General features: G+C 34.1%; 1 long non-coding RNA gene across 1 annotated transcript; it reads left to right on the forward strand.

The window, feature by feature from the left end:
- The first annotated feature begins 7,157 nt into the window (after positions 1–7,157).
- Positions 7,158–8,030, forward strand: LOC118743614. The gene is made up of 3 exons (XR_004993480.1): positions 7,158–7,271; positions 7,331–7,369; positions 7,911–8,030. It is a non-coding gene; the product is annotated as an uncharacterized LOC118743614 (long non-coding RNA).
- The last annotated feature ends 2,778 nt before the right edge of the window (positions 8,031–10,808 follow it).

Here is a 10,808-nt window from a genome sequence, read left to right on the forward strand (position 1 = left end):
TGCAATAGATATTAAAATAATTCAACGATATTAATAGAAAGGTGCACGCATTTACATATGTATGTGCATACAAACGAGCACCAATTAATTTTATTTAAAGAAATGGCGTGTCGTCTATTTCCGGTGTAGCAAACGTAGTACATAGGGCGACATCTAGATGTCATCTACCTCGCCCTATTCACTATGCTTTTTTATAGGAGCTTTTCAAAGCTATGCTTTATGGTGTCGGACACACAACGTTGAAAGTTTCTGGAACACAACATTGCAAGTTGATAAAAGCGTTGTAATAAAATAGGCTGACTTCTAAAACGTATTGATAGAATGTTTGGATACTGTTATACTGCGGTATTCAAACTGTTTGTTTATGCGGAGTTGCGACACATTGCAACCATATACATACATACATCGCATATTTTAAATACATATTCAATATAGCAATGAACAATTTTTCTGAATTTCCCATTTTTAAAACACTAATGGTAGCCAATAACAAACGAAGCATCAACTTTGTTTCTGATGCGCTGATTGCTCTAGCGATGCGTTTCGATAACTTTTCAAATGCGTTTTGGAAAAGTATGGCCACATTTTGCACCGGGGAAGGGCAATAGTTTTTGGAAGAAACGAAATCACCATTAGTTACTGTAAGTTATGTAAAATTGCAATGAAATTAATGATAATTGCAAAACAATAAAACTGAAGTTTCATAGCACTAACTGCAGTATTAATTAAAACAACAAAAAAATTAAGAATATATTAATTTCCTGGCATCAGCTTAATAAGACCTTCTTCGATCAGCTGTGTGTTTGTCTCTTTAGCTCTTTTAAAAAATTATTTATTTGTGCCTCATATATTCCGCCTCATAGTGCTGAAGACTTATATTGCTCACATGTTAATAATATTGTTGATTTATGTGATAAAAATAATGATTGTAATTTCTGCATTCTTGTCGACTTTAATCTTTACGATATAATTTGGTCAGATCTGCAAGGAAACGGCGTTTTAACTCCTACTAATATTCTAGATAATTGATTTAGCTTGAATCTTATCCAAGTTAATTTTACTTTTAATAAGCTGCACAAAATACTAGATCTAGTTTTTGTGAACGAGAACTCAATATGTAATTTACTTGAATCTGACTTTCCGGTCAGTAAAACTGATAAATATCACCTCGCTCTAATGGTATCTTTAGAATTTTATGAGGCTGTTGTAATTGATAGTAAGAGGCTATAATTTTTCAACTTTCGGTCTGCGAATTACCTCGATTTGAATCTTGCCATTTCTGAAGATTAGAGTGTTATCCTGAGTTCTGACAATGTTAGTGTGTGTTTTGAGGATTTTCTACTCAAAATTACTATTTTATTCTCACACAAGCTTTCTCGTCTTCCTGCCCGAATTCTTAAATTACCTTGGTACAATAAAACTCTTAAAAAGTTGAAAAACCAAAGAAATAAATATTATAAAATATTTAAAGCTAGAGAATATGATACTGGTATTAAGAATAAATATGTTATTATATGAAGCAGTTTAATGTTCTCGATAAGTTTTTGTATAACCAATATATTCACAGATTTGAACTTGACTTAAAAGAGCATCCCAAGGCGTTTTACAGATTCATTCGTTCTAAAGGGGGTTGTTCAAGCATTCCTTCATGTATGTACTTTAATGGTAGGTCCTCTAATTCTCTAAACGATTCAGTGGAATTGTTTGCTGAATTTTTAAATCCAATTTTGTTCCTGATGATAACTCTGTTAACACTCCCCCCTGTCCTAGTCTGCCCCAGTTCTTAGATTTTGGGTCTTTGTCTATTACTGAAACAGATGTTATTAATGGTATTTCTTCCCTAAAATCCTCTTTTAAGTGTGATAATGGTGGTTTTTGTGAATATTTCCTAAAATGTTGTAGTTCCACTGTTTGTGTCACTCTGTGCTTAATCTATAACCACTCCCTTTCTTCTGGAGTGTTCATCCATCGGTGGAAAGTTCGTTCCACCACTTCAGTTTTTAAATCGGGTAGCAGGAACTATATTTCAAATTATAGATCCATTTCTTAGTTAACGGTATCACAAATCGCAGTCATTTGCCGCCACCTCGAGAGTACCGCAGGATAGTATCCTTGGTTCTCTTTTGTTTGTTCTATTTGATATTGATATTGGCTCATGTTTTAAATATTCTAGGTTTTTTACTTTATGCTGATGATCTGAAACTTATTTGCAACTTGATTTGAACAATCTTGTTGACTGGAGTTGTCGCAACAGGTTGGAACTTAATTAGTGTGTTCCTTTGAATTTCGGACTAAAACCTGTGGAATTGTCAAACTACAATTTTACTCTCTCAAGTAAGAGTAAAAGTACAACAGATGTAGAAGTGCACAGGAACGCAAAAAAAACGTCAGTCGGTTTGTTTATAAGTCATTAGTACAACACCGATTTGGCTGAAATATCACTAAATGATTATTAAAATCTACACATATTCAAATATTTCGTTGTTTACTTCCATTCTTTTTACAAATATAAGGTTCTTTACTTTCACCGCTTTCTGTTTTTATTGCACATGCAGCTGATTGTTTGACACTTTTTATGAACTTACAGGCGAAAAAACTCCGGACTAAATCCTGTAACTTCTGACTAGGAACAGTTGCTCAGTTGCTCTCTCAAAAGTGTTCCGACTTTATGTCAATAGGAACGACTTCCTGTAAGTTCTGACTAAATCCTGACTTGTATTGGCACAAACTGAATTTAAAACAAGTAAGAGCAGCGCTGTCTTCGGCTATGCCGAAGGCTTCATACCTTTCATGAACATCTGCAAATTTTACTTTGACAGATTACTGCTTTTGAATACATCTGCATACATCGATAGAGGAGTTACATACTTATATATGGAAGATATACTTTATATGGCACCAATCTAAGTGATTTTCACTGCTATGTGATCGGTATGTAAACCGGTAACACAATTTATTGGGTTTAGTTTCCTACATAAAGGAGATATATGGCAAAAACTGGTATCTGAACAATCAGTGCTATAGGAGATAAAGCTTATACAGCCTAGATTTTGATGATTTTCTCAGTAGACTTTGTATTATTATTTATAAAATATCTTACGAAATTTATCGGTTTTAGCTGTTCAAATAAAGAAGTTTTACAGTAAAATCCCATATCTGAACAATCAGATGTATGGAAGATATATGTTGTAGTCATCCGATCCTTGTTATTTTCACTGTAAGTATTCTGTTAATAATGAGTGAAAATAGTGCGAAATTTCATGTTCCTAGCTGCATAAATGGAGAAGTTATGATAAAAGACCTCATATCTGAACAATCAGTTGTATGGGGTCTGCAGGTTATAGAGATCCGATCTTTGTTATTTTCACTGTAAGTCTTCTGTTGATAATGAGTGAAAACAGCGCGAAATTTCATGGTCCTAGCTACATAAATGGATGAATTATAACGAAAAATCTCATATCTGAAGAATCAGTTGTATGGGAGCTATAGGTTATAGTTACCCGATCTTTTTAATTTTCACTGTAAGTTTTCTGTTGATAATTATTGAAAACAGTGCGGAATTTCATGTTCCTAGCTATATAAATGGAGGAGTTATAACGAAAAATTTTATATCTGAACAATCAGTTGTATGGGAGCTATAGGTTATAGTGACCCGATCTTTGTAATGTTCACTGTAAGTATTCTGTTGATAATGGGTGCAAGTACTGCAAAATTTCATGTTCGTAGCTGCATAAATGGAGAAGTTATAACGAAAAATCTCATATCTGAACAATCAGTTGTATGGGAGCTATATGTTATAGTGGTCCGATTCTTCCGGTTCCGACAAATGATTAATACATTATAAAAATACACTTACCTACCAAATTTGATACGGATATCGCGAAAACTGAGAGACTAGATTGCATACAAACAGACGGACAGACAGACAGACGGACAGACGGACATGGCTAAATCAACTCAGCTCGACGTTCTGATCATATAAGTATACATTTTAATGGGTCTATCTCTTTTTGTTCTGGTACTTACAAACATCGGACCAAAGTTATAATACCATTTCATGCTCATGAAAGGTATAAAAATGCTTCCACATACGTTTTCAAAAACTCAAAATACGGTTCTTTCAAATTTGGGTCATCTCAAATGACCAGCTTACCAAAGTTAATAATTTCATGGATTTAGAGATTGCTTTTGACTCGGCTTTTTCTTCCGTGAACCCTGTGTGCTATTTACTTCCAAAGGCGTATAGCAATTTAGAATTTTTACGTAGATACGGTAAAGATTTTAAAGATCCGTATAGCAGAAAATCTCTTTTTAATGCACTTGTTCGTTCGAAATTAGAGTTTGCTTCAGTAATTTGGAACCCAATTTACAGTTCTCATGCTTGTAGAATTGAACGTGTTCAACGAAAATTTATTCGCTTTGCACTTCAACCGCTTAACTTCTCGGAACCTCTTCCATCGTCTAGTGCTAGGTGTAAACTAATTAATTTGAAATCAGTGGAAGGGAGGAGAATTGTCCAGTCGCTTGACTGAGTAGGCAATTCAGGAGTAAAGTCCTCTCTCGACGTACGAAAGCCACACTCTATAAGTCACTCATCATGCCCGTGCTGGTACATGGCGCAGAAGCATGGACAATGACAAGATGCGAAGAGGCGGCTCTTGGAGTATTCGAGAGAAAGATTTTGCGGAAGATTTACGGGCCTTTACGCGTTGGTAACGGGTAGTACCGCAGTCAATGGAACGATGGGCTGTATGTGCTTTACAACGACATGGACATAATGCAGCGAATTAAAATACAGCGGCTCCGCTGGCTGGATCATGTCGTTCGAATGGACACCGACGCTCCAGATCTGAAAGTGTTCAACTCGGAACCTGCGGTTGGTAGCAGGGGAACGGGGGGGCCCCCACCGTGCTTTTTGTTAAGAAGTGTTCCTGAAAATATGAGCATACAAATTTGTGTTATTGAATTTGTAAAAGTGTAAAACAATCAAACAGTAAAGTTTTTGAATAGGTTTCGTATTGAAGGAACAACTTCATTTCCTAACACTGATATGAAATGGAAGCACATTTGTCAAATTAGAAAATAGAAATTGCTCGACGTGCAATCACACAACAGTCTAGGCTTGTGTTGCATACACTGTGAAAAGTTCTCTGTGCCAATACTTTTGCAATTTCACAATATTTTCAACTCTAATATGGATTTCTTAAAAAACAATTTTGTTATTTCATTAACGCCTTTTTGAGCTCAATATGTATGCTGATTTGCTAATTATAAATTAATTTAATATTTAATTTTTTGCAGCGCACACGATTTGAAAATGGACTGAAAAGGACTTGGGAAGACTTGAAAATTTTTAGAAATACGACTGAAAAATGACTGGGGAAAGACTCGCGAGGGATTTGAATTACAACTGAAAAATGACTCGGAAAAAAGCCCACAAAAGTTTACAAATACGACTAAAAAATTACTCTCAAGTAATTAGAAATGCAACCGAAAAATTACTAGCAAAAGACTCGAAAACGATTAGAAATAGTACTTATTAATGACTCGAGGAAGACTCAAAAGTTCTGAAAAGTTATTCGCACGAGACTCAGAAGTGATTGTAAATACGACTCGAAAAAGTCTTAAAAGTGATCAGAGACGTTGGTAGTAAAAGACTCGCCAAGAAGAGTCGCGGGCAGGGTACCATTCTCTATCGAACAAAGGGTCTTTTGTGATCAGAAAATGAGCGCATTTATGATTATTTTAATCGCACAGAGGACTCAAAAAAGACTCGAATATGATAACTAATTTCATAAAATGCTGGGTGGGTACGTGCGTAATGAAGTTGAAAATATTATTTTTAAATACGAACCTTTTTCAACGATAATCAAATATAAAGTATTAATTTTTACTATGAATTATTTCCCTCAATGTAATTGACGTTGGTCATGGTGAAAATTTTGGTACTAAAAACTGAAAAAAAACATGGATTATCTCGTAAGGTGCTTACCTATTATCCGAGTGGGTAGTGTTTAATCCGAAACAATACCCGCTCGCTGCAATCCCAAAACTAGCTAAAACATCAGTGATTCTGGAATATTAAAATTTTAATAAGTTTTCCTGTTTTCTCGCATAACTTATATACTGTTTGATATTTGAAAATGGTGTTACAGTAATATATTCTATATAAAATAGTCTTGAAATTTACACCAGAGCTGAATGTGTGCTTTAAAAAAAAAACAGTGTTGTAAGTATTCTAAATTTAGCATCTGAAAGGAAGTTTAAGACAAAAATGAATTTGTCTGCTGGCATAAATAATTATTTATCGATAGAAACGGGCTGTTCTACATTGTTGTATAATGTTTTCATAAATCGGTAAGTATACAAACTTTCAGCTAGTTATCAAGGCGAACGTTTTCAAATTCTAATCAATTACGTAGGACCACAAAAAAAAAAAAATGATGAAAGGTTAATAAAACCAGACCAGGTTTTAAATGTTTTTGGGATCGCTGAACACGAATCTGAAGTCCGGTTTGCTCTATCACATCAGGATTTGCTTCTAACCTGAAAACACATTGCGAAACTCAATGAACTCCTCCAAAAGGCCTTCTGAAGTACGTCCAATAAAAGCCCTTCTGTAAGGCCTTCTATGGGTAGCGAAAAAAGAATCCTTTCAATTGATGACAGTCCATACAAAAAAGAAAGGATAAAGGAATGTAGAGTGGAAGGCCTCTTGAATCTCAGGAAGGCCTTTACTTTAGGCCTTTAACTGGGTTATAAAGTGATGTATATTTAATACAGCCATGCACGACGAACATTTCTGCGAGCACATTCGCAACTCGCATTCGTCCGTTTAATTTTTTCTGTAGTACCGCATATCCCGCGGATCCCGCATGTCTAATCCCTCATTTCTGATCCCGCAAAAATAAAGCGCGGGACCCCGCATTTGCGGGATTGGATTCCCTACTTGAGAGTATTTGTATTTTCGTTCCCTCTTCTTTCTTCAGAGAAGAATAACTGAAATTTGGCAATGGCCCACTAAAAGCAAAAACCAAATACATGTGTTTGTTTTTGTATAATTGATACCACCTTATATGATTTCGCCTTGCTTTTATTATTGTATCATGTGACAAGATAACATTTTGATTTATTTGGTTATTTTTCTTTCAGGTTGATAACATATTAGTCATAAACCAAGAATTTTTAGCAGATTCTCCTGATTCAATAACATTATCAAGAGGAGATTTAGTGGAAGTTCTGAAAATAAGTGAAGGCAATCCCTTTCCAAAGTAAGAAACGAAAATCGTTTTATTAAAATATTAACTAACAAACAACTCATAATTTTTAGAGGAAAATTACGTGATTTAAATCCTGAGCTCAATTCGAGGTATGAATATAATTTTTACTTCTGATGTGAAAAGCAAAAACTGCTTATGTCGATTTTGGAAACGTGGTAAAACGCTGCATAATTATGTCGTCGATGGTTTTGCAAAACCGCCCATTGGCCCATTCCAAAACTGCCTACGTATCTTACGGCACTAAAATTTTACAGGAGAGGGACCAAATGGGTTTTCTTTGAGGCATAGCTTTGAGAGGCGGTATTTTCTCTAGCTATTATTTTACAAATCTACTGTTTTAATAATGATTTTATGATTTGTATGCATAAATCTCGATGCCTGGAGTTCAGGGTTACCAAATCTCTTTTTTGCCAAAACAGCGATTTAGGCAGTTTTGCAACTGGACGATGGGCGGTATTGCAAAAACATCGTCGAATTACTAGATTTTAAGGCGAAATATTCATTTTGATTTTATAGAATGCTTTCACTTCCTTTCACAAAAATCAGACATAGGCGCTTTTTCCATTTCACCAAATTCTAATACAAACAAAGATTTGAATAGTTTGCAGAACAAAATACATATATTTACAGATGGTACGTGAGATTATTCGGATCAAATGAGAATTGCAAAGAAGGATGGATTCCAACCAAGATATTGGATTTTTCACCCGATTCTGTATCCGTATTTGGCAATAAAGGAGATGATCCCGCATTTCGAAGAATGTAAGTGGTTACTTGTGTGAATTAGGTACTTAGAAATAAACGATTTAGCGTGATAATATTTGTTTTGAGTGAAATGTTTGCATGAAAGCGGGAAATAATTTTTACCCCTTTTGTGAAAAGGTAGCTGAAAAGCAGGACGTTAGTAGAGTTATTCATTTTGCATTAATGTATAGTGCTTAACACAACTATACAATACTAACATATTGATTAGTTTAGACTGTTTATTTTATTATTTTTTAATTTTAATATATTTTTTTTGAAATTAAGCTTCTTAGGCGGCGGCATTGCAAAAAGGGAGAGTGAAATTTTTAAAACTGAAAATGTTAGAGAATATATAGCATAGAGAAAGGAAAAAAAGAAAGAAAGTGACTTATGCATAAATAGCGATACAAAGCAAGAGCACAAACATCTTCAACGCGCATGAATACGAGTACCTATATACATATGTTTGTACGTACATATATATGTTATAGTGTAAGCTAAAGCGTACAATTATTTTTTGAGAGCGGTAGTAGATTCTGCTTTTCAAAAATTATTCAGCTAAAAATTTGGAAAAGATGTGAAAGAATTCTTTGCAGTTAAAATTATTTCGGGAAAAAACTCTGTATTTTAAAATTCTGGATTATTTTGGACCAAAATTCTGTATTTACATATATGATGTATGTCCTGCAATTTCGCAATCAATGGGGCTGTTCAGGATCTTGCGTTTATGCTTTTGCATTTGCATATTCGGTGCATTTGTAAAAATTACAGTAATAAAATGCAAACGATTGCCATAGTAACAAGCAAAAAATTTGCAAATGCAAATCCAAGACTATTTGCACAAGATCCTGAACAGCCCTAATATTTCACCAACTTCCAGATGAGCTAGAGACCTGAAAATTCACACTTAGCTCATAACCCGATGACAATGCAGTAAAATAAAATGTCCGCTAGGTGGCGTAGGAGGTAGATATTTGGGAAACTAGTATTTATGATCCGATTTGGTTCATACTTATAAAGCTTGTTTTAAAATACATGTTTACTATTAACTTATTTGATACTGAAATTAAAACAATGTTACTCTGTCCTTAAAGAAAAGTAATGGACAAAAGAAATTAATAAATAATTAAATTTTTAGCAACTCTTTAAAGACAACAAATATGATTTGAGTCTAGTCTTTTTTATAAGCTTTTATTTAACTTGGTCATCCCGCGTAAATCGCGGAAATTTCCAATCGATTTTAAACTGACTTCCCGACAAGTTAGAGACTTGAAATTTTCAGCATAGTTCCAATCACGATGACACTGCAATTTAAAATATAGATGAATTCTCCATATGGTCCAGGGGTCTTGATTCAAAGGCGGTCAAAAAATAGTAAGATTTATGGCTAACAAAGCTTAAGTTGCCAAAGAACGTAAAACCACTATAAAATTGTTAAAGCTGCCGGCGCGCCGCGGCGCACAGTGTTTCGACTATATGCAGACAGGTGGAAATAATACAACACCTGCACCGATTTCACTGACTTGACATGTGCTCTAGTTTTATTTAGAAATAGAGAATTATGAAATTTTGTAAAGATGGAATAATTGCCACGCCTTCTACTCTTGTGGGCGGAAACATTAAATTTCATCCAATTTCGATGAAATTTAGTTTGTACTCTCTCTTTTATTAGAAACACCTAAATATAAAGTACGGGGAAGATTGGATCACTTTAACGACCAAAGCTCAAAAAATATGTGGGCCCAGTCATTAAATGTGATGGAATTTTGGTTAATTTTTGCTTCTTGCTTTTCACTCTCAGAAAACAAAGGTTATACTATAAAATGACTAGGGTGTAAATACTCGCTTTTTCCCCAATATTTGGTGAGATTTTTTCACTGTTCGAAAAATTATTTTCGCGAAATTATGCAAAAAGAAGCTGAAAATCAAAAATTGAGAAAATCAAAAATTACATATTTTGCAAAGTCGCGCGCAAAGATCAAATTATATCTTCGAAAACTACATAAAATTCTCTAAAACATTCGTCTAATTTCAAGACCTGACGGACCGGTACTCACACTTTTTTTTTACTAATAATCTTTAGCATCTACATTTCAAAGTAGATTTTTTGGTAAGCAAATAGGAAAGTACCAAATAAATGATAAATACCTTCACCTGAATATTCCACGACATTTAAATAATTGATTACAGTTGAAAAAGAAACACTTTCTTTAATGGGTTAATCGCCAAAGGCAACTAAACTGATTAGTCGGTATCGCACCCATTCCCATATTTTTTTTGGAAATGTATCATTCGTGAAGAAAGGGCGTGAGTAAATAATGTAAAATTTGCTATTTATGACCTTTACTTTTCCATCTCTGAGCCCTACCGATTTTTTATCAACTGTCACCATGACTTTTTTCTACCTGCCTCCTCATAGTCGAAACACTGTGCGGCGGTAGTGTAGCAAAGCTATTCCTAGTCTAGATATGAACCTCGTTGTAGGCATCATATCATTTCTTTAAATAAAATTAACTGCTGCTATATGTACATATGTATGTTTATACAAAACGTAAGCAAACAACATTTTGCTTGCCAAGTCTTCTGTTCTCGTTCATTGCAAGTGGAATTATTTTAATATCTATTGCACAATTTTGTGCATAAAATAAAATAACACTTTTTAATATACAACGCTTTTATAAATGGACTAAAAATTATAAAATAAAATAATGTTAAAAAAAATATTTTTTAAAAACATGCTTTTATTTAACCTGTACAATCAAAGGAATGAAATGAAGTAGTGTA

This window comes from Rhagoletis pomonella, unplaced genomic scaffold (assembly GCF_013731165.1).
Source record: "Rhagoletis pomonella isolate Grant_MI unplaced genomic scaffold, Rhpom_1.0 Rhpom_scaffold_00007, whole genome shotgun sequence".
Taxonomy (NCBI): domain Eukaryota; kingdom Metazoa; phylum Arthropoda; class Insecta; order Diptera; family Tephritidae; genus Rhagoletis; species Rhagoletis pomonella.